We start from the raw sequence: 25,124 nt of genomic DNA, 5'->3' as shown, positions 1-25,124 counted from the left end.
CCTCTATCATCGACTATTCCCAGCTGTTGTCATCTTTGGGTATTTGCTGGGGGTGAGGTAAAACCTCAGGGTTGATTTGGTGAGGAGGAAAAGTCTTTCACACACTTGTTAATAGTTCACAACTCTGTTAAGAATAATTCATTCAAGCAATATCATGGGACGATCAGCCGATAGACTTGGCTGCTCTCAGCAATGGTGAAGAATGCTATCCACCTCCAGAGAAAGAACTGCTGGAGTCGGAATGCAGATGAAAGCATACAATTTTTCATTTGTTTATTTGGGGTTTTTTTCGGGGGTTTTGGTTTTATATGATGACTCACCCACAAAAATGAACATAAAAATGTATAAACCAGATGGATTTGTTTGTCAGCTCTGGGAGGGGAGGAAGGGAGATAATTTGAATCATGTAACTCTGGAGAACTTATATGGAAATTTATTACACATGATTAGTTCTAATAAATAAGTAAATAAATAACCCCCAAAAAGTATAATTTATTCATCTCCTTTGATTGCATATCCATTGGAAAATAGCCACGATGTTCCCTTTTAAACCGTCTAAGGAGGATTTCCTCCCTGAGTTAACAATAGCTGACTCTCTGCTTCATTTGCAACAGAGAACTGAACTGGATGCACTTTTATCTGCCAGGATACCTTCATTCCTTTGGTCCATTTGCATCATTTCTGTCTTCCCTCCTGTTAGCAACATCCCCAACATGGATTCCTCTGAGTGTTATCAGTGTGGTTCTCTTTGCAATTGCTGATGAAGGCCTCCCAGAGCAGAGCTGCAAGTACAGAGCGCTGAAAATGACTTGAGCATTCCTGGAACAGATTCAAACAGAAGTCAAGTAGAGTCAGTTCTTCCATTTTGGGGAACCATCCCAACCGTGCCCTCAGTCGAACTCTGAAAACCCCAGAGGACTAATTCCAAGAGAGATGAAGCAGAGGAAATTAAACTCCAAGTCCATAGACCACCATTATAAGATCATAGGGACATGGAGCATGCCTAGATCTCCTAACGTAGAGACACCTGGCTTCTCTGGGAGGCTGGCTGGCTGCGATATCCTACCTGCAATCTGGAATCCAAAGTCACCATGGCTCAAACACCTGGGTCTGGGAGGGAATGCTGCCTGTAACTGAAGAGGGAAAGACAAGCAAAACAGAAATATTCTAAGCCCAGCAAAGAAGCCCTGAGAAGCCACAGTACCTCCAGGTGAAGCCATCTGGGTATCCTCCAAGGTGGCATTACAATAGCATCACAGGATTGAAAAGGACCTCAGAAATCATCCAGTCTAAGATCACAAATCAATGTAATACAGCCCACGAGCTCCTGTCTTTCCTCCAATTATCTGTGCCATTCAAGCATAGCCAACATTACTAGTTCTTTGCCATAGTGACTGGCACAAAGTAGGTGCTCAATAAAAGCCTGTTGATTAATTGATTCCTGTCCCTGAAATATGCTCTCTATATAGTACACCACTGGTTCCCATTTAGTGGTCCAAGAACTCCTTTGGAATTCTGATGATGGTCCAAAGGGCTCATGTAAAAAAGTCATTAATAGTAGGCAGTCAACCAAAAAACTAAAAGAAATAATTAACAACTTTAGCAAAGTCACAAGATACAAAATAAATCCACGTAAATCATCAGCATTTCTATTTACTACCAACAAAGTTCAATAGGAAGAGATAGGAAAGAAAATTCCATTCAAAATAACTCTAGACAATATAAAATAACTCGAGATATATTTACCAAATCCCAGCAAATATATGAACATGATTACAAAACTCTTCACACAAATAAAGCCAGACCTAAACAAATGGAAAAGCAATAATTGCTTATGCATAGGCCAAGTCAATATAATAAAAATGACAATCCTATCTAGATTAATTTACCCATTCAGTGCCACACCAATCAAACTAAAATTAATTTCATAGAACTAGAAAAAATAGCAACAAATTTCCTCTGGAAGAAAAAAAGGCCAAAAATATCAAAGAAAACAATGAAAAAAAAGTATGAAGGAAGGAGACCTAGTCCTACCAGGTCTCAAACTATATTATAAAGTGTTAATCATCAAAACAATGTGGTACTGGCTAAGAAATAAGGGTAGTAGATCAATTAAGCAATCAGCACATGGTATTTAATGTCCATAGCAACTTAGTGTGATAAATCCAAAGATTCAAGCTTCTAGGGAAAGAACTCACTATTTGGCAAAAACTCCTGGGAGAACTGGAAAAAAAGTATAGTAGAAAGTAGGCATACACCAACCTCTCATATCAAACACTAGGATAAAGTCAAAGTGGATATTTGATCTAAAAATAAAAGGTGGCAGCATAAACAAATTAGGAGAATGTGGAAAAGTTTACCTGTGAGAATTATAGATAAGGAAAGAGTTTATGACCAAACAAAGCAGAGAACATTATGAAAAATGAAATGGATAGTTTTGATTACATTACATTTAAAAGATTTTGTACAAACAAACCCAATGCAAACAAGATTAGAAGGGAAACAACAAATTTTGGGGGAAATTATAGTAAGTGTCTCTGACAAAGGCCTCATTTTTTCAATTATATAAATACCCGAGTCAAATATAAGAATACAAAGCATTCCTCAATTGAAAAATGGTCAAAAGATATGAACAAGCAATTCTCAAAGGTTGAAATTAAAACTATCTATAGACATATGAGGAAATTCTCCAAATCACTATTGGTTAGAGAAATGCATTTTTTCAATTTGTTTTATTACATACTTATTAATCACCACCAGCAACAAAAAACATTTAAGTAAACAAATACAAAAAAAATTATGTGCAACACCACAAACTCAACATTGTTTATAATTTGTTTAAAATATGTAAATTATATGTATGTACTAATATAAAACATTTTCTGCTTTTGAGTTCCTTTTGGATTTGCTTTACTAGGATACTTTTTTCTCTTGATTTTGTGACTATTTTTAAAAATATCATGTATTTTTATCTCTCCATGTATTTCCCTTATTTTCTTTATATTTCTAATATTTGTCATTTCTAGTAACATAATATAAGCCATTACATTCAAATATCTCAGTCTATTCAGCCATTTCTCCTATTCATTGCATTTGCATTGTTTACAGTTATTTTGTCATTACAAACAAATTGTTCATGAATATTTTCATACATACACAGCTTTTTACCCTCTTAATAATGCTCTTAGGGTCTAATTCTAATAATGAGATCCGTAGGTTAATAAGCATGTATAGCTTTACAGCTCTTAATATATATTTCTGTCTTGTTTTCTAAAAACAAGTCATAGCCACTTTAGTAATGTGATGTTAGATCTCTTTCTTCATGTTCCTATCAGCATTTAATTTGATCAACTTAACCAGTCTGGTTCTCAGTTAATATACATCATCAGGACCATATTTAGCTAGTGTGGTCCTGAGACAGCAAACAAAATCTTTTGCCAGGACCATACTCTTTCCAAAACCACGTCTTTCCAGTTTGGTCATACTTAATGTAACTTTTGTTCCAATGCCACAATCCCTCAGGAAAGCAGGGTTACAGTGGAGTTGCTTGTTGGCTTTGGGAGGGGGAAGGAAAGAAAATAAATCATGGAAACATGGAAAAAATATTTTAAAATAAAATGTAAAAAAAAAAAAAGGAATGCAGGGTTATCTACATTGTATGATGAGTGTTAAGACTTTTGCAGGATATTTATGCTCTCTGAACCACTGCTGTCCCACAAGAAAATATTTGGATTATAGTCTATGCTCAGGCTAAGATTTACCACTTGCCTCATGCAGGTATGTAGGGATAAGATAACTATCATGCTTAACTTATCTAAGATTTTATTCATCTCCTTAATTTCTTTCTTATTTATTTTTTAGTTAGATTTATCTAGTTCTGAGGCAGAGAAATTAAAGTCCCCTGCTGTTATTATTTTGTTACTTATTTCCAACTATATTTCATTTAGTTGTTCCTTTGAAAATCTGGATGCTATAACATTTGGTACATTCAAGTTCAATAGTGATAATGCTTCATTATCCAAAGTACCCACACACAGGCACAACATAATATAGTTATACTATTCATCCCTTCAAAGTATATTCATTTTAGTCCCAACTCTGTCAGAGATCATGATGACTATCCCTGCCTTCTTTGGATTAGGTGAGACATAATATATTCTGTTCAAGCCCATCACCTTCACTCTATGTGTGTCTCTCATTTTCAGTGTGTTTCTTATAAACAATTGTCAGTTCCTTGTATTTTATTCTTTCTGCTATCCATTTTCTTCCCATGAGTGAATTCATCCCATTTATACTCGATGTCATAGTACCTAGTTGTGCATTTCCATCCTCTCTGTTCCTCTTCTTCTAAATGTATATGTTCTCTCTTTATCCCAGGTCTGATGAAAGTATGGTTCTGGTCCTACTAGCCCTCTACCCTCTCCTCCCTTTCTCCAAGGCTGTTCTTGCACTCATTCCTCCTCCATTTGAGATAGCTATTACACCCTACTTCTTCCTGGTCTACTCCACTCCATTTTTGGCTCATTACGTTACATTTACCTTGACCTCAAGTCTTTCATCTATACATGCCCCTTCAAAATACCCAGGCAATGATGCTATTCCTAGGCCCCATTGATAACATTTTCCCATAAGGAAATCAAACAATTTTAGTGTTTGGGTTGCTTATTATTAGTCTTTTGTCATTTCCTTTTATTTTTCTTACAGATCAAATCTTCTGCTACATTCTGGGTTTTTCCCTAGGAATAGTTGAAACTCCTATAGTTTGCTAAATATCCATTTTTTACCTTTTATAAATATGTTCATCTTTGTGAATATATTATTCTTGGCTGTAAGCCCAGTTCTTTTGCACTACAAAATACTGTATTCCATGCCCTACATTCTTTTAGTGCTGCAGTTGGTGTCTTCTGTTATTATCACTATAGCTCTACAGTATTTTAATTGTTTTTTCTTGTTGTTTGTAGTATTTTATCCTTAACCTAGGAGCTATGGAACTTAGCAATGATATTCCTGTGCATTTTCATCTTTGAATCTCTTTGAGGTGATTGGTAGAATATTTCTATTTCTATTTCTATTTTACCACTTGATTCTAGAATTTCTAGACAGTTTTCTTTGATGATTTTTTGGAGTATGGTTTTAAAATTTTAACTTTCTGGAAATTCAACCATTCTTATGTATCTCTCCTTGATCTGTTTTCTAGGTTAGTTGTTTCTGTGATAAGATGTTTCATATTCTCTTTTGTTATTTCATTCTTTTGATTTTGCTTTATTATTTCTTATTGTCTTAGGAAATCATTCACTTCTGCTTGTCCAGTTCTAGCTCTTAATAAATTATTTTCCTCTGTGAGTTTCTGGATCTCTTTTTCCATTTGAGTGATCTATCTTTCACAATTTTCTTGCATTACTTTTATTTTTTTCCCTAATTTTTTCTCTGCCTCTTCATTTTTTTTAGGTCTTTTTTAAGTTCTTCCAAAAACTTTTTTGAGATTCTTGCCCTTTATTGCATTTCTTTGCTGTTTTTGAAGTAGGTATTTTTATATCACTGTCTTCTGAGTTTGAGCCAAGGTTTTCTCTGTATCTATAATAGCTATCAATAGTTGGGTTCTTTCTCCTTTGCTTGATCATTTTTATTTTTTACTTTTAAATTTTAGCAGCCTGACCAATAGATTTAATTACTGACTTTTTGCTGGACTCCCAGGGTTCCTAGTGTGCTGGGGAATGTTACCTCAGGTTTCAGGATTTTTTCCTAGTGTTTGTTTTTCCCTGGGTCATCTTTAGTTATTCCACTTTTTATCATCCAGGGTCTGATGTAAACCTGAGTCTCCAGCTAAAATCCCAGTCTGGGATTGATCTCAGGTATTCTAACTAGAGCCCATGGGCAGTTCTACCACTGTAATTGCAAGCAGCCAGTCCACCTTCCCTTGTGGCAACAACCAGAGACTCTACACTCTTTTCAGAATGACCACATTGATGGGGCCTTAATCTCTCAACAACCATACTCACCATAGCATGTTCTTCCTCATTCCTCCTCTCCCAATGCCAGAGCCTGAGATAGAGCAGGTGTTTAGTCTGCATTCCTTAGGCTTTCAAAGTCCCTTATTTGTTAGCAGTGAGGCTTTAGTTCCTGCCCTTAAGGCCTGGTCCCCTTAGATTCCTCAAATATCCACTCCTGCAATCCCCAGCTGTGGGCCAGGGGGCATCTTTAGAGCTGAGACTGCAGCAAAAATTGCTGTTCCCAAAGCACTCAGTCTGTGGATTCCAGAGGTATCCTCAGGGATGAAAGCTCTGGGGCTCAGCAAATAAGGTGAAGTTGCCAGCTATTGATTCTACTCTGTTTGCTCTGTTCCTGCCTCCAGGGCCTAAGGTGGTAGAACTGAGACCAAGGAAGTCAGAAATCTTCTTCCCTAGTTGTTTTTGGGTGTTCAGCTTCACTCCTGACTCCTGTCTGTTTTTTTTGCCACTTTTAGCATTAATCCTGCGGAGTTATTTTTGTTTGTTTGTGAGGGGTGTTAGGAGGGCAAAGATGCTTGATGCCTACTCTGCCATCTTCTCATGATGCTGAGAAATGCAAATTAAAAGATCTCTGAGATAGTACCTCACACCTATCAGACTTGCTAATATGACCAAAAAGAAAAATGATCAGTGTTAGAGGGCATGTGGGAAAACTGGGACACTAATGTACTGTTGGAACTATGAACTGATACCATTCTAGAGAGTAATAAGGTCCCATGCTCAAAGGGCCACAAAACTATACATACCCTTTGACTCATCAGTATCACTACTGGGTCTGTATCCCAAAGAGATCGGATATAAGGGAAAATGACCTATCTGTAACAAAATATTTTTAGCAGCTCTTTTTGTAATGGCAAAGAACTGAAAACTGAAGGTTTTTCCATCACTTGGGAAATGGATGAACAACTTGTAGTATACAATTGTAATGGAATATTATTATGCCATAAGAAATGGCAAACAAGATGAGTTCAGAAAAAAATGGAAAGACATATAAACTGATGCAAAGTGAAGGGAGCAGAACCAGGAGAACAATGCATACAGTAACAGAAATATTAGATGATGAACAACTATGAAGGACTAAATCATTATCAGCAAAGCAAATTTCCAAGGACTGTTGGAGTCTGATTGCATGCCATCTTCTACTTTATTTCCATCATAAGTTTTTTTCTTGTGTGTGATATGTCTTCTATTAGAACATGAGTAATATGGAAATACATATTATAGGAAAGCACCAGTATAATCTATATCAAATAATTTATCACCTCAGCAAAGGGGGCAGGGGAGGGAAGAAGGGAGAGAATCTAAATTCTACAATGTCAGAAAGCAGTTGTCAAAAATCATTCCTACATGTAACTGATTAAATAAATATTTAAAAAATAATAGTAGTCAGATAGGTAATGTAGTAGATAGAGCACTAGGCCTGAACTGATGTCAGGTGAATTCAGTTCTGACCTCAGACACTTAATAATTGAGTGACCCTGGCAAAGTATTTAATCTCTCTCTGCCTCAGTTTCCTCAGTTGCAAAACTGGGATAATTATAACACCTATCTCACAGAGTTGACATGAGGATTAAATGATATAATATTTGTAAAGTGCTCAGCACAATACCTGGCATATAACAGGAGCTTAATAAATACTTGTTTCTGGGGCAACTAGGTAGCTCAATGGATAGAGAAGCAGGCCTGGAGATGAGAAACCCTGAGTTCAAATCTGGCCTCAGGCATGTCTTAGCCGAGTAACTTAGTCAATACTCAGTATCTATTCTAAGACAGAAGGTAAGGATTTAAAAATAAATAAATGAATGAAAGAGTACTTGTTTCCTTCTTTTCTTTCCTGATTCTTTAAACAGGAAATAATTACAGAGTATTATGAGTAGTGCATTCAAATTATTCTGGAGATTCATAACATTTTTTTTGTGGCTGAAACAAAAAGAATAGGGAACCACTGTGCTATATCATCTTGTCTCTCATGCCTTATACATTATTGTTGTTCACTTGCTTTTCAGTCATGTCCAGGTCTTTGTAACCCCATTTGGGGATTTCTTGGCAGAGATATTGGAGTATTTTACCATTTCCTTCTCCAGTTCATTTTATAGAAGAGGAAACTGAGGCAAACAGGGTGACATGATTTGCCCAGGATCACACAGCCATTAAGCGTCCAAGGCCAGATACTGGCTCAAGAAAACGAGTCTTCATGACTTCAGGCTCCATTCTATCCACTGTGACACTTACACAAAGTAAATGTTTATTGGCTTAGAATGGCTCGTACATTCCTAAAAACTGGTTACGAGAAAGGAAGACACTCCTAGAATGGGATATGGGACAACTCTTAAAACCTCTATTTTGGAAGAACAAAACAAAACAAAAAACTATTGGGGGGCAGCTGGGTGGCTCAGTGGGTTCAGAGACAGGAGATTCTGGGTTCAAATCTGACCTCAGACACTTGGTGGTCCTAATCAAATCACTTAATCCCCATTGCCGACCCTCACCACTCTTTTTGCCTTGGAACTAATACAATATTGATTCTAAGATGTAAGGTAAGGATTTTTTTTTATCTCCATATTGATTTAACTTTTAAAATTTTAAGGATCCATGACTTTGTTCATGTACATTCCTCCTCCCCTGAGAGAGTGCAGAATCATTATAAGGTTATAAAGTTCTCTCTCTCTCTCTCTCTCTCTCTCTCTCTCTCTATATATATATATATATATATATATAGTATATGGCCCATTAAACTTTACCAACCATTTTTACCACAAAAGCCAGGTGAAATAAGTAGTATAAAACTGATACCTGTTTTGCAGATGGGGAACTTGAGATCAAAATAAGTTAAGTGATTTTCTCAGAGTTATAAAGCTAGTTAGTGTCAGCACTACTCAAACTCAGGTCTTGTGTTCTAAATTGAGCCCTCTTTCCATTAAGCCACACTAATTATCTCCTCCTCTTCAACAGAGTAGGCAAACTTCAAGAAAGACTATGTCTGAAAATCTGAACTTTTTTTATATTAGCAAATATTACAAGACTTTAAAATTCTTGAATGCTTTCTCTTTTATGCTTCTAAAGAGATCAGAATACATTAAACATTTTGTACACAATTACATATGTAGAAATTAATTTGTTTTGTCTTTTTAGTTTAAAACAAAGATATCTGTGAAATAATTGCTGAAATACACTTTATCATTTCTTCTTTTTAGGCTAACATCAAAGGCCATTTGGTAGCCTCTGTCCTTCAGCACATTTTTTTTTTTTTTAAAAACTCTTACCCTCCATCTCAGAATCAATACTTGGTTCTGAGGCAGAAGAATAGTAAGGGCTAGGCAGTGGGGATTAAATGACTTGTTCAGGGTCACACAGCTAAGAAGTGTCTGAGGCCAGATTTGAACCCAGGATCTCCCCTCTCTAGGCCTGGCTCTCAATCCACTGAGCTAAGCAGCTGCCCAGCTTCAGCACATTTTTAACAAAGAGTGCTGCTATATTGTACAACCAAAAATTAATCATCTGATGATGGTCCTTGGGTGACACAGTTAACCACTGGACTCATACTTGAAGAATTGCCAATTTGGTAGAACCGACATTCCATTGACATCACCTTCAAAAACCGAAGGTCACAACTCTGAGGGACTTATGAGAAAGAATGCTATCTACATCCAGAGAAAGAACTGTGGGAGCAGAAACACAGAAGAAAAACAACTGCTTGATCACATGGTTCGATGGGGATATGATTGGGGATGTAGATTCTAAACGATCATCCTAGTGCAAATATCAATAATATGGAAAGAAGTCTTGATCAATGACACATGTAAAACCCAGTGGAATTACTCTTTGGCTATGAGAGGAGGGTGGGAGGAGGGCAGGGAAAGAACATGAATCATGTAACTAAAATATTCTTAATCATGTAACCAAATATTCTTAATTAACCAATTAAATAAAATTTAAAACAAAAAAGAAGGGTCACAACTTGTATCTGAAACTGAATTTGAACTCAGGGTTTCCCTAATCCAGACCCAATATTTTCTAGATCAGGCCACCTCACTGCCAGGAAGAGCCATTTCCTAAAAGGCACCCCCCTCCTTTTCTAGCAGATGGATGATGGATCTCAGGGAGGCGGGAGTTGGAGGCTCCAGAGAATATTTGCTCCCTCCGAAGTAGCAGCTTAGATCATTTTTTATCCAATAACTGAGCTGAGGCTAAATGTCTGCCACCTGAAGGAATCATTTAGCCAGACATGTGTCATGGCTGCAATTTAATCTGTAGCTGGGCTCCTGGACCCAAGACAATGGCCTCCTTTCAAACCTACTCGGGCTTCTGCGTTCACAAAACCTTCTAGCACTCATCAGGTTTGGTGAACAAAAAGGTGTAGATGCCTGCCTGGTGGGGAGAGAGCCAACCAAGAGGCCATGCCAAAAGCTCAGGGTCTCCCTCTAAAATCATTTTTAAAACTGGGCAGAAAGACAATGGGGCTGGCAAAATGAAATGATGGTAGAAATGTCTGGATCTTTAAAAATATGACTTTTTCATAAAAGAGCCAGCTTAGCGAAGAGCAGGGATCTCAACTCTGGTGTCAGGGGACTCCTTTGGCGATCCGTGAAGTCTAGGAACACCCAGCACTTTCTTTGATTATTTAAAAATATGATAGTAACCATACAGTTGAACTTGTCTTCCCCCACCTAAATTCACAGACCCCCACTGAAGTCTGTCCACCAATTCCAAGTTAAAAACCTTCAGAATAAAGGATAGAGATGAGACCTCAGGGCCAAGAGGACCTGGATTCTGGTTCTGTCACTGACACATACTGTCTGACCCCATGCAATGCTCTTAGCCAAAGGTGTCCAACTCAGTTAGAAACAGGGACCTCTAAACCTCACATAAGGATCCTTGAGGACAGTATATTGACTTAGATTTAAGATGTAATATTATCTATGTTTTTTTATATTTTTATTTATTTTGATAAATCTTTCCCAGTTACATTTTTTTTTAAACCTTTTACATTCCGTCTTAGAATCAATACTGTGTCTTGGTTCCAAGGCAGAAGAGCAATAAAGGCTAGGCAATGGGTGTTAAGTGAGGGTTAAGCCCAGAGTCACATAGCTGGGAAGTGTCTGAGATCAGATTTGAACCCAGGATCTCCCCTCTCTAGGCTTGGCTCTCAATCCACTGAGCCACCCAGCCTCCCCCTCCCAATTACATTTTATTCTAGTTTGGTGGCACTAAGAAGTATTGCTAACTCCTATGGCCTGCTTGACACTTCTGCCAATGCTAAAACTGATAATAACAACAATAACAATAATAATAATAGGTAGCCTTCATAATAAAGCTTCAAGGTTTGTGAAGCACTTTATAATTATTGTTTCATTTAATCCTCATAGCTCTTATTATCCTTATTTCACAGATGAAGAAACTGAGGCAGACAGAGATGATGACTTGCCTAGGGTGTGAAGTTAGAATGTTATACCTCAGGACTACATTCCCCAAAATTCCTTCAGTATTTCCCAGAATTCCTTTCCTTTTCATCCCCAAGTTGCATGCTTACATTGTTTGTATATAGTTATGTGTAACCCCGCCCTCATTCTCTCTTCTCTGGCGACCAAGGCTGGGTTAGCTCCTTTTTTACTCTAGCTTTTTATTTTTCTTTTACTTAAGTTATTTTTAATAAATCTTGTTAAATATAATACTTGGAGATATCATAGATTAATTTTTAAGCTTATAAGGGCCACATAGCTATTGTCCAGACTTCTTGCCTCCAGGTCCACATCTGTACAGGCAGAGTTTCTTCATTAGGGAAATTCTCATAGTAAAGAAGTCCCAGGTCTAGATTCTAACTGAGGAGGCTTGGTGGCAAAGTGGATAGAGTGTTGGGTCCAGTGGCAGGAAGATGACTCCTCTGATTTCAGACATTTACTTAGCTGTGTGACCCTGGGCAAGTCACTTAACCCCATTTGCTTTAGTTTCCTCATCTGTAAAATGAGCTGTTGAAGGAAATGGCAAACCACTCCACTCTCTCTGCCAAAAAAACCCAAATGTGGTCAGTAAGAGTCAGACACAGCTAAGCAACAAATCTCTGGCTATTCCAGCAAAAATGCAACCCTTTTTATCAATGCAATCAAAGTCAACAAAAGCAAGATTAGGAATGCAAATCTGTTCCAACAGTGAATGAAGCCCAGAGGTTATTTAATACAGTATAGACAAAAGAGACCAGATTTGAGTCAGACACTGGAGAACTGCCTCCATCACCAGTCACCATCACCTCTCCTGGCTCATAATACTAGGGGATTGTGTCATCCCAGGATTAAAAGTTAAAACAAACAAACAAACAAAAAGCTTTGTGTGCAAGTTAAAAGTAGTGGGATATGTTGCATTTTTCAATGTCATTCGTTTTAATAAATATATCATACTATAAGTTGCTTCAAAAAAACAAAAACTAAATTTTGCCACAACCCCTCCAACATTTATTATTTTCCTTTACAGTCATATTAGCCAATCTGTTAGGTGTGAGATAGTACCTCAGTGTTGTTTTGATTTGCATTTCTCAAATTATGAGAGATTTAGAACAGCTTTTCATGTGCTTATTGATAGTTTTGAATTCTTTATCTGAAAACTGCCTATACACATCCCTTGACCATTTGTCAGCTGAGGAATAGCTTGATTTTTTTGTAAAATTGACTTAGTTCCTAATAAATTTGAGAAATGAGACAGACCTTTGTCAGAGGTATTTGTTATAAAAATTTTTCCCCAATTTGTTGCTTCCTTTCTAATTTTGGTTGCATTGGTTTTGTTTGTACAGAAATTTTGCAATTTACTAAATTATTCATTTTACATTTTGTAATGTTCTTTATCTCCTGCTTGGTCTTAAATTCCTTCCTTTCCCATAGATCTGACATACTATTCTATGTTCACCTATTTCAATTATGGTTTCCCTTTTTATATTTAAGTCATTTACTGACTCTGAGTTAATCTTGGTATAGGTGTGAGATGTTGATCTAAGCCTAATTTCTCCCATATTTTTTTCTAATTTTCTCAGAAGTTTTTGTCAAACAGTGGATTCTTGTCCCAAAAGCTGGGGTTTTGGGGTTTATCAAACACTAGCTTGCTGAGGTCATTTACCCAAAGTCTATTCCATTGATCCATCCTTCTGTCTCTAAGCCAATACCATATTGTTTTGATGACCGCTACTTAATAGTATAGTTTGAGATCTGGTACTACTAGCTCCCTCCTTCACATTTTTTTCATTAGTTCCCTGGATATTCTTGATCTTTTGTTCTTCCAGATGAACTTTGTAATAATTTTTTCTAATCCTATAAAAAAGTGTTTTGGTAGTTTGATAGGTATGGCACTAAATAAGTAAATTAATTTAGAACAATCCAATGTAATGGACTTTGCCACTATTAGCAATGCAACAAGCCAGGACATTCCTGAAGAATTTATGGGAAAGAATGCTAACCACATTGAGAGAAAGAACCAGGGGAGTAGAAATTAAAAGCAAAACATATGATATCATTTATCACATGTATATATGGGCATGTGATTTGGGGTTTAAGCTTTAAAAAGTCACTCTATAGCAAAAATGAATAATATGGAAATAGGTATCAAGTGATAACATTTGAACAACCCAGTAGAATTGCTTGTCGCTCTGGGAGGGGGGAGAGAAGAGGGGCGGGAAACAATATGGATCATATAATTTTGGAAAACATGTGGAAATTTGTTATCAAAATGTTTTAAATTGAAATAAAAAAAGAAATGAAAACTAAACAATACATCATCTGCATTGGAGAATACATGCAATTTTTTAATATGTTTAATTTTATTTTAATAAATACAAATGAAGAAAAATGTATATAGATCATTTTTCCAAAGTAGGAATCATGATGATTTCAGCAAATTATTTATTTATTATTGTTAATTAATAAATCACACATTAATTATATATTTATATGATTAATTATTTAAATAAAAGTATTCTCCACAATAAAAGTAGAGAAGGATATTACATAGTTTGGGTTACAGGACACTGTGCTCATTCTGATTACTCTATCACTAACTCCTACCTTACTTCTTTTTCAGTTCTGGATCATATCAAGGCCTCAGTGGGACACAGGAAGAAACTCCCAATGCAAAACTGACTACTTTTCCCTTAACCTAGGCAATCAGAATGAGATCCAGATGCATTTTTTCATTTCCAGATGTATTCTACTTGCAATCTTCTCTGTGAATGCAAAATCTTTTTTGATTATCAGGCCATGATTTAGTGGAAAGTGCCTTTAAAATTCTACCAAGTAATGATTCAATACCTTCAGATGAATGAATGGGAGGTACTCTCTGGGTTTATAGGGGCATTTTAATAGCACATTTCTGGTTGTTTTGAGCTTTTTTTTTTTTTTTTTAGATACTAAGAAACTTAATTTATCACTATACTGGGCCTAATTATTAAACCATCTTGCACTGAAGAAATACTCAACATCTCATATTTTCATCCCTTTTTATATTAAAAGTTCACAAGTCTTCTTCTTCCTGTCTTTGTGAGTTGTTTTGCATATTTAAATGTTCCACTGTTCCAAGTTTCCCTCAATAACACAACCATCCTAGGGAGGGAATTTAAAAGGCTATTGATCCCTTCTCAGAACAGTGTTTTTAAATGCATAAAACAAAATACATAGGATTATAAAGGAAAGCGGTTATATTGAAATGCAGTTATCAAAAAAGATTTTTTTAATGGACTCCAGGTTAAAAGCTCATGTTATAAAGCATTATATAAATGGCAGCTATTATCACATTTTAGAAGAACATTGTTCAAAATTTTTTCAAGAAGAGGCTTAAATTGCAATTGAAAACCTCAGACATGAAAGTCAGAAAAGAATAGACTTTTAAAAATATATCTTTTATTTTTTTCCAATTACACATAAAAATAATTTTAACATTTATTTTTTAAAATTCTGAGTTCCAAATATTCTCCCTCCTCTCACCCTGAGAGGGCAAGCATTTTGATATAGGTTATGCATGTATAATCATGCAAAACATATTTGCTTATTAGTCATGTTGTGAAAGAAAACACAGGTTAAAAAAACAGGAAAAAAATTAAGAAAATGAAAACTAGAATGCTTCAATCCACATTCAGACTCCATCAGTTCTTTCTTTGGAAGTGGATAGCATTTTTCATTATGAATCCTTTAGGATTATCAGATGGTTGCATTGTTGAGAATAGCTAAATCATTCATACTTGATCACTGTACAATATTGCTATTAGTGAGTACAATATTTTCCTGGTTCTGCTCACTTCACTTCGAATCACTTCGTGAATGTCTATCCAGGTTTTTCTGAAAGCATCCTGCTCATATAGACCTTAAAAAAAAAGTTTAATTCTTATTCCTAATGAAAATTAACGTAACATAAATATTCCAATAGTCTGTAATTTTGTCCTTGACATTGCTCAGGAGATAATTCCTAAGAAGTTGCCTGAGGCACATAGAGTTTAAATGCTTGCCCAGTGTCACAAAATTAAAGTTAAAGTGAGGATTTTAATTTAGTTTTTCTAAGTACACAGTTTATAGAATGGGGGAAAAATATATCAAGAAAATAATATATTGACTGAAGAGCAAAAGAGATGTACCAGGGGGCAGCTGGGTAGCTCAGTGGATTGGGAGCCAGGCCTAGAGACAGAAGGTCCTAGGTTCAAATCCGGCCTCAGACACTTCCCAGTTGTGTGACCCTGGGCAAGTCACTTGACCCCCATTGCCTACCCTTACCACTCTTCCACCTATGAGTCAATGCACAGAAGTTAAGGGTTTAAAACAAAACAAAACAAAACAAAAAGAGATGTACCAAAAAGGTTTCAGTTATATAAAAAGTAACTTACTCTCCAACCAGTATTTTTCTTTTTTTTTTAACCCTTATCTTCTGTCATAGAATTTATTCAAATAAAATTAAACGTATTTCTCAACTTTAAAAACTGTTTTGACAAATAAATAAATATTAAGTATTAGTTCCAAGGCAGAAGAACAACAAGGGATAGGAAATTGGAGTTAAGTGACTTGCCCAGGGTTGTATATCTAGGGCATGTCTGAGGCCATATTTGAACCCACAACATCCCATCTCCAGGCCTGGCCCTCTATCTACAGAGCCACCTACCTGTCCCAATTCAATAATTTAAAAAAAAAAAAAAAAACTTCCCCAAACTGCCATCACAATTTATACTGCCTTTGTGTAGGATCATCACAAAGCCTTCATTCTACATTCATAGCTTAGTCTAAGTGTAAAATACAATATATAAATCCAAATATTGCGAAAATTCTAGATTCTTTGATGTCCTAATCTCTATTTGAAATATATCATTAACAATTATGTCAAGAATGATTCAAAAAAAATGGGGCATTTTTCAGGGAATGGAATTTAAGCCTATTAAGCCATTACCATCTTTCTAAACAGGACTAAAAATGAATTCCAAATTAAAGAAATTGAGATAAAACCTCTTATTAAACACTTGGTTTACATTAAGTAGCTCCTTTGTTGGGTGGCTTCTTTCTCCAATAATATAAAAATATCATTTAGATTCATTAATATAAAGCTCTTACACTATAACATTCACTAAGGAAAGATAAAGACTAAAGGCTTTGAGTTTGAATGGAGAAGTCAAATCAAATCAATGAATGCTGTTGATATCAACAACTACTTTGATCTCCTCCAGGTAAGAAAAAGAATGTGAAGTTTTTCAGGAAAAGGTTGTGGCTGAACACATTATGACAGTGATGGGCAAACTACAGCCCACGGGCCAGATGCAGCCCCCTGAAATGTTCTATCTGGCCACCCAACATTATTCCTAATTAGAAGAATACAATGAGTAGGATACAATACAATGAAACTTTGAAAGAGTTGCCTTATAAACTGACAGATGAGCATTTCCTTTCCTTTTGCCCCCTCTTTAAAAAGTTTGCCCATCACTGCATTAAGAGACTTACTGGTATTCTGAAATCAGGGTTGAATATGGGAAGAACACCTTTAAAGCAATTAACACTTGTGCAATACCAGGCTTCTCAGGTCAATAAAGACTTAAAAGAAAGGAATATGGGTTAATAATCTCCTGTTACTCCCAACCACGTTGCCTGGACTTGTTGGTTCTTTCTAGAGATCATTCCATGCCCTTTAGTTTTAGTTCACCATACATTTGCTTCATTTTTCTATACTTATTCTCTGGGCAGATCCAGTTCAGTGGTGGGAATCATGTCTTTTGCAAGGCCTTAAGGATGAATAGTTCTATGTCCTGGCCATCCTTACTCCATTTGACCTACATAACCTAACTCCAGCCTACCTTTACAGGTTTGTTTGTTTGTTTTAACTCTAGTCTAACCAAATGGGCTTTCTTGCTACAAGTCAACCCAATGTTCTCTCTGTCTTCAAGTTCGTAACTCTTTGTCTCTATACCTAGAATATACATACTCCTCTCTTCTGTATTTTTATAAAAATCCAAGATTAAAAATTTTGTTCGAGAAAATTTTCTAGAAAAGAAGCCTGCTAACACTTTGAATCCAGAAGATGAACTATTTGGAGAAAGATGCTTGCAGAAACCTACACTGAATCAAGATGATCCAGAAAATATGCCTGCAGAAACCCACACTGAATCAAGACGATCCAGAATGAACTTTGGGGTACAACTGATTGAAATTAAGGGATTGAACACAATTATTTTGAATTGTAAATTCTTATGCCAAAGAGGATTGCCCCCTAATTGGCTTTCTGTCAATGTGTCTAGCAAAACACTGTTTTTGCTCTCTCTCTCTCTCTCTCTCTCTCTCTCTCTCTCTCTCTCTCTCTCTCTCACTCCTATTTCCCTCTTATCTCTAACTATTGTAGTTAGAAGATTTTTAGGGGTACAAGATGATTACATCAAATGATCAATTGGGGAGATGAGTCTCCTGAATGATCACAGGGGGGATTGTGATAACAAGATTAAATCTGCCCTGCCCATCTTTAGATTTAATCACCAAAGGTGAGAACAACTCCACTTAATTCACAAGTTGGGAGGTCTGTGACCCACCTGTGCTAGAGTGAGTTGTTTACATTTTTGGTGATTAGATTTGAGAATGGGCAAGGTATATTTAATCTCATTATAACATTTCCAACTCTTAGAATCCACAATTTTCTTCAAAGTTCAAAGCTACCTCTAATATAGTCTTCAAAGTTCAAAGCTACCTCTAATATAATCTTTCCTAATGCAAGGTACTCAGTAAATAAAGTGTTGAACTGGGAGATCACAGGATCACAGGAGTTCAAATCCTGCTTCTATTATTTCTGTTTATATACCCCTGGGGGCCTTGAAAAGTAGTGAAGATTGACTGAAAGTAGTGAAGATTGGACAAAGCATTTCCCATGCAGCTGGGTCTTTGCAATGGCCCTTTCCAATAGAACATGGCTCCTGGCCCTTTGTGGAAATCTAGTGCCATAAAATGAACTGGAAAAGGAAATGGCAAACCGCTCTAATATTTTTGCCAAGAAAACCCCAATTAGGTCCCAAAGAGTCAGATGCCACTAAAATGACTGAACAACAACAGGCCCTGGTGAATGAACATGCATAACCAGTACCTTCTGATTGGTCCTCTTCCGTCCCTGTGCTTGGCGTTCTGTCAGAGATATTTGGGGACTAAGAAGCTAGCCACCATCATAGCAGCTCCACACAAACACCAGTGAGACAGAAAATTTTTCAATCCCACCCTGCCCCAGAAATAGTAACAGAGACCTGAGTGACCTCTTAGAAGGGGAAGAACAATGAAGCATAACCTCAGGTCCTTTTTAGGTCAAGAAATGAACAACGAAGGCGCACAGGTGGCTTATAGGTCCTCACCTATTATGCTGTCAGAACATTCTTGTTATTTATTGGTTTGTTCCTGGATTCTAGCTTACTAGGACAGACTTCAGCTGATTTAAGCCTGCAAAGTGCTTTAAAGATTTACAGGGTAAGGGGTGGGAGGAGGAGATAGAGAGAGCTAAATGCTACCAATTCAGAGAGATGAGTTAGCTCTGGAGTTATCCAGAGACCTGAAGGGATGCCGTTTGGGCCATTGGTAGGATTTGATGCAATTCCAGGGTATATTTGAACCCGCCCCGCTGACTTTGCCTGGAGGGTACGGAGGGTGTGCAGGAATACCTCCACACTGCAGGAAGGTGTGTCACTTGCTAACAGACAGCTCTACTCAGGCAGACAACTGCTATCAGGGAAATCAGTTATGCTGTGTCAGGAGCTCACAGCCTGGCATTTGCAAGCCTTTGCCTCCCACCTTCGAGGCAACCCGCCAAGTTCTGTCTATCCCTGAAAAGGCCAAGAATATTGCTCCAGGACATAAGAGGCTGATGGGGCATCTGACCTCAGGAGCAAAAATCTTCTTTCATTCTCCACCAGAGGATGAGGAAACAGCTGGGGAGAGAAGGGAAAAGGAAAGGAAGAAAGAAACGCGGAGAGGCTTGAGTCGCTCGATGAAACTATAAGCTATGTCATGCAGGTGTATAAATGGAAATTTTGAACCTTGGACTTCGTCCTCCATTAGTCCCTCAGAATTTCCCCAAATTCCCTTTAATCTCTCCTGCGCCTCCACGTTTCCATGGTCACGTTATTGTTTTATAAGTTCTGTAGCTCCTTCCTCTTTTGCTCTCACGAGCGGGCTGAATAGCTAGGTCTCTTGCTTTGCTTATTATTAATAAACTTTTTAAATATAATACTTGGAATATTGGATATTAACTTCAATCTCTACACAGAGTTCCCCAAGACAAAGGGGTGAAGAAGAAGAGTTCTGACAAAAGGTGATCCACTGGAGAAGGAAATGGCAAACCAGTCCAGGATCTTTGCCAAGAAGACGGTGTGGCCCAGAGAGCCAAGAAGAGTCAGGCATAACTGAATGACTGAGCAACCACAGATTATGTGCCAGGCACCGTGCGAAGCCCTTCTTAACAAATATGATTTTATTTGATCCCTATGACTACTGTGAATGGTAGGGGCTATGATTACCGCCATTTTGTAATTGAGGAAACTGAGACAGATGGACATTAAATGACTTGCCCAGAGTGTTTGAGGTCAATTTTTACCCCAGTCTTCCTTGCTTCAACCTCTGTGCCACCTAATTGGAGGATTTCTACTACAAAGATGCTTAATATCCAGGATCCAAAACTGGATTCTTTCCCGGAATTCCTTGGAAAGATCACTAGTGATATCACATACCATATAAGATCATGGATGAGAGCAAGAAGGGGCCTCAGAGGTCAGTTGGTCCCTTGCCTTCATTTCACAGAAAAGGAAACTGAGGCCCATGGAGAGTAAGTGGCATGGCCACAGTCACCCAGGTAGAAATTCCCTCAGAAGTCAGGTCCTCTGACTGGAGAGCCAGGGCTTCGCCCTTGTGCCACCCTGAGACTATCCTGACCAGTAAACTACTTAATGGCCTTATCTTGGCCTAAGCTTACTCTCTGGAGCCAAACCAGGCTGGGCGGGGTGTGCCCAGATGCAGAGCTAGCTCCAAAGGAACACCTGCCCTGGGAAACTGTAAGGGTGACTCACTCCCTCAACTCCTCTGACTCAGCCAAGAGCCTCTGCCCCAGCCTGTTAGTGGAGGAAGGTTCTGTACTTTCGTAGGCAGTGCCTCTGGAGTGAGTCATACATAGGCAGGGGCTGACCACTGATGCTCCCAGAAGACCCCAGGGGACTTTCCAGAAAAGTAGGAGTGTGAGCCCCTATTCAACTTCCATTCTTTCTTTCTACCTCATTTAACTTGGGCTGAGGAGGATAGTAAAAGGAGTAGAGGAAGGTGCTAATTGCTTTTTTTTTTTTCTTTTTCCTCTTGGTATGCAAAATCAGTGTTTTAAGTTTTTAAAGCAGCGGGCTATGATAGGAAAAGTCTTGGAATTGGAGTCAGAAGAGCTAAGTTTGAGACCCGGCTCTACCATGTACTAGCCGTGTTTCAGCCTCTCTGCTGTTCTTGTTCAGCTGTTTTTCAGTCTTGTCTGACTCTTTCTGACCCCATTTGAGGTTTTCTTGGCAGAGATGCTAAAGTGGTTTGCAGATTCTTTCTTCAACTCATTTTACAGATGAGCAAACTAAGGCAAACAGGGTCAAGTGACTTTTTTAGGGTCACACAGCTATTAAGTCTTTGAGACTAGATTTGAACCCAAGAAGATGAGTCTTCCTGACTCCAGACCCAGCATTCTATTCACTGTGCCACTCAGCTGCCACTCTAACACTCACATATCCTCAGGTGTACATCCCTAGCCAGTGTGTCCTACAGGATTATTGGAAGAAACAATGAAATTATCTATTTGAGGTGCTTTGTAAATGTAAGTGTTTTTTGGGGGGGTTTTGTTTTTTTGTTTGTTTTTTTAACTTGGTTGGGCAGAATCATCTCAAGACACTTTACAACTTAAGACTTAAATCTGCTTACCATGCTGTTATGATTAAAATTCTCTGAAAATCGTATCTTAGTTTATAATTATTGATTAAATGCTAAAAAGCAGGCCAGAGAAAGAAAAAAGCATCAGCCACTCATGGCAGGCTGCTCTCTTAGCAGCCTTCTCTGGAAACCAGCCCCTCAAAGCTGCCTCATTCCAAAAAGATTCCAAAGAAAGAGAGCGCTTTCCTCCCCTCCACCAATTTATGCCCTGTGTGTAGTCCTTTTCCCAAACCTCTTCAGCTGGAGGACTCCAACCTCAGTCCAGACAAGGGAGATGTCTTCCAGACTGCAGGACACCACTTGGCCACACAGCACCTGTACACTCTTCTCTGCATGGCTCTGCCTATTTTATTTAATTGCTTTTCCACCCAAGAAATTTGTTTACAAAAAAACAAGAAACTTGTCTCCACCCTGCTTCAGAAAAAGGGGAGAAGCAAGTTCTTAATTTCAGTCTTTAAAAAATCAAACTTTCTTTTCTGTTAAAATCCAAATTAAAATGATTTGGGGTGCCAAAAAGGGGGTCAGAATAATAGAAACTTTCCGCAATACAGAGAAGAGTTTTAATAGTTACACCCAAGCTCCAATACAGTCTTTTGGCATTTAATGCTCTTCCTAGGCTGGCCTCTTCCTACCTGAGTAGTTTTCTTACAATCTTCTCTTTACATACTCTATAATTCAGCTGTGTATAATGAGCCTACCTGCCATCCCTCACAGGCCATCTGACATTCTTCACTCCACATTACATTCCATTTCCTGTTCCTGGAATGTGTTTCCTCTTCACCTCTGCATTTTGGAATCCTTCACTTCCTTCAAGGTTCAACCCAGGTTTTCCCTACTTTCTTGACTGTTTCTTCCCTCTCCTTTCTCAAATATGTAAGGGAAACCCAGGATCTAATCACAGAAAGGAAACAAACTAAACCAAGGGTAAAAGATGATTTCACAGAGAGATGATTACTTTATGAAGCAGAAGTTAAATCTCCTGAATGAACAAAAAAAAGAAACAATGGGGCAGGATAAAAGATAACAAGCCGCACCTCTTCATGACTCTAAAGGTCATTTTGCTGCCATCAAACAACAGATGGATTCAAAGAGGAACCCAGTTCCTGACAGAATGAACAGAAGAAACATGGAGTTGGACAGAATGAACAGAAGAAACATGGAGTTGGAAAAAAAAAATGGAGGCTGTAAGAAGCCATTTAAAGCTGGGAGAGCAGATATATAGGCAAAAGCAACTGATATAAAGAGAGGGTCCAAGAGGCTGCTTTGGCCAATCAGGCATGAAAAAAAAAAAAAAACACAAACAAGCAAGCAAACAAAAACCTGTGTGGCTGAAACTTTCCTCCAATGGACCCCAAGGTAGTCATCTTATATTTCCTTTCACTCTTTGAGCTCCTTTATAGAAATCTGAACCCTTTTCCTGAGCTTGAGGACCTAGGTTGGGAGAGGTGGCAGGGGAAGTTATGTTTACCTTTCTTTGTTTTAAATGCTTACTTTGTCTTTATAAATAGTAATAACCACCAGCAACTCCCATTCAGGATTGGAAATAAGAGTTGGAAAGAAGCAACTAAAGAGGGAGACATCCCCAAAAAAGAAATAGAGAAAGATGGTCCACTAAGGTGCTTTTCTAGAAGTGCTGTCTCTGATTAGGGGCTCAGAGCTAACAAAATGAATTATAAATTTACAAATCCCTTCCTACTACTCACAGCGAAGGGGGAGCACAAAGGGAGCATGTAGTAACATTTAATAAATACTTATTGACTGAGTGGTGAGTAGTAATGTGCAGACAAACGTCATTCCATTGTCCTTTGCAAGAGTCCATGCCATTTTTGCTCTCTTGAGATTCACAGCTACATGGTGTCTACGGGAGAATATTGGGGTTAAAAAGATGGTTTTTGTAGCAATGAGTAGAATTGAAAACATTGTCTTAACAGAAATAAGATCTAGCTTAATCCTGTCCTACTCAGTTCTGGTCTCAGTAAACTGTCCTTCTTGCCCTCTAGTTACTCTGGATTCTAGACCCCTGGGCACTGTCATCTGCCTTTGCTCTAGTGGCTTCTTGGAAAGCTGACCTTTCTTATAATTTCTTGTTTCTCACAAATAGAATGTGAGCTCCTTCAGAGCAAGGACTCTCTTTCGTGAATCTATCTTACTTTCCAGGAGGTATTTCCTAGTGCTCAGTAGATAGTAGGGACTTAGTAATCATTTTATTTATTCCTACATTCATTGTCTTATCTTGCCCCAACCAGACTTCTCTGGTGCCTCCCATCTCCATCCCATGCCAGCTGCACTCAGTCATTATCCTCATCTCCCTCCCACATGAACCTAGGACTCTGCCTCCTAGAGAACCCAGGCTCTGAGAGGTAAGCTTCAACCTCCTCTTGTCCCATACCTGACCTCCACACCACATCTCTGTGTGTCCTGTCCCTCCCCCTCCTCTCAATTTGTCTTTGTTTATTTTCTTTCTCTGTTAATTTATTTATTCATTCGTCCATCCATCCATCCATTTATTTGTTTGTTTATTTATTTATCTGTTGTTTTTTTTAATTTTTATTTAGCTTTATTTATTTTATATTTATATATTATATTTATTTATTTCTCCTTTAGAAAGGTCTGTCTTGCTAGCTGTCTTGCCAGATAGTGCTTGGCACATAATGCACTTAATGCATGTTTTGTCTGCCTCCTGCCTGGCTGCCTATCTATCCTTGTCTATCTGTCTCTCCCTTTTTTTTTTTTAATTTACCTTCAATCTTAGAGTTGATACTAAGTGTGGGTTCCAAGGCAGAAGAGTAGTAAGTTGGGGAGTAAGGATTTGACCAGGGTCACATAGCTAGGAAGTGTCCGAGGCCATATTTGAACCCACAATCTCCAGTCTCTCTGATCCCTCTCTGTCTCTCCTTCTCTGACTTCTCACTTCTGCTTGTCTCTCTGTCTGTCTGTCTGTCTCTCTCTGTCTGTCTGACCTTCAGGGCAAAGAATAAGCATTACAGTAAGTAGGAAACAGACATGGGTACATTAATACATACATAAATGTCATTGAGGACAGTCATGATTCTTTCGTATCCTCAGCCTCTCACTGCATCTTATACATAGTAACTTAATAAATTCTTGTTGAATGCAATTTAAGTGAATCAATTTTTTAAAAATTGTGCCTGTTTTATCATCATCTAGGTCTTCTTCATGATAATAATAACCACCCACTTGTGTGATTTTTTTTTTCTCACAAGAATTCAAGGCAATTTATAACATTATCAGTAGCTCAGTCAGCCCCACCCTTTTTTCACCCAACATAAGAAGGAAAGCCTGCAAATTGGGTGGCAAATTGGATTTTTACCCATCCCTAGAGAATAGAGCAAAGAGGTAAGACCAGTAAGGCAAGTTGCAAAGTCGCCTGTCTATCCAGATACCAGAAATAAAATCCAGCGCCTCAATCACTGAAGGAGACATCCTTAGTCTGGCAGCTCAGGTGTTTAAATTAGGGGTACCCAATTAAAGTAGTCTTTAGGAGAATATGGTCTGAGGAAAGAATGCCAAATTCTCAAGAATTCAAAATTCAAATTTTGGGATTTTTAAGACTTTATTTTTAGGTTATTCAATTAAACGTATAATATATTCGGAGACAGAAATAAGGCAACACTGTATAATGGAAAGCTCATTGGATCTGGAGCCAATGTGCTGGGGTTCAAATTCCAGCAATGCTACC

General features: G+C 37.8%; 1 long non-coding RNA gene across 1 annotated transcript; it reads right to left on the bottom strand.

Moving 5' to 3' along the window:
* Positions 1-475: 475 nt before the first annotated feature.
* LOC123231911 lies at positions 476-1,430 on the bottom strand. Its single transcript, XR_006505130.1, has 2 exons — positions 1,205-1,430; positions 476-819 (listed from the first exon to the last, which is right to left on the bottom strand). It is a non-coding gene; the product is annotated as an uncharacterized LOC123231911 (long non-coding RNA).
* Positions 1,431-25,124: the final 23,694 nt, after the last annotated feature.

Source organism: Gracilinanus agilis, chromosome 1 (genome assembly GCF_016433145.1).
Source record: "Gracilinanus agilis isolate LMUSP501 chromosome 1, AgileGrace, whole genome shotgun sequence".
NCBI lineage: Eukaryota > Metazoa > Chordata > Mammalia > Didelphimorphia > Didelphidae > Gracilinanus > Gracilinanus agilis.
Note: the sequence above shows the minus strand (reverse complement) of the source record. Positions and strands in the feature narration are given on the sequence as shown.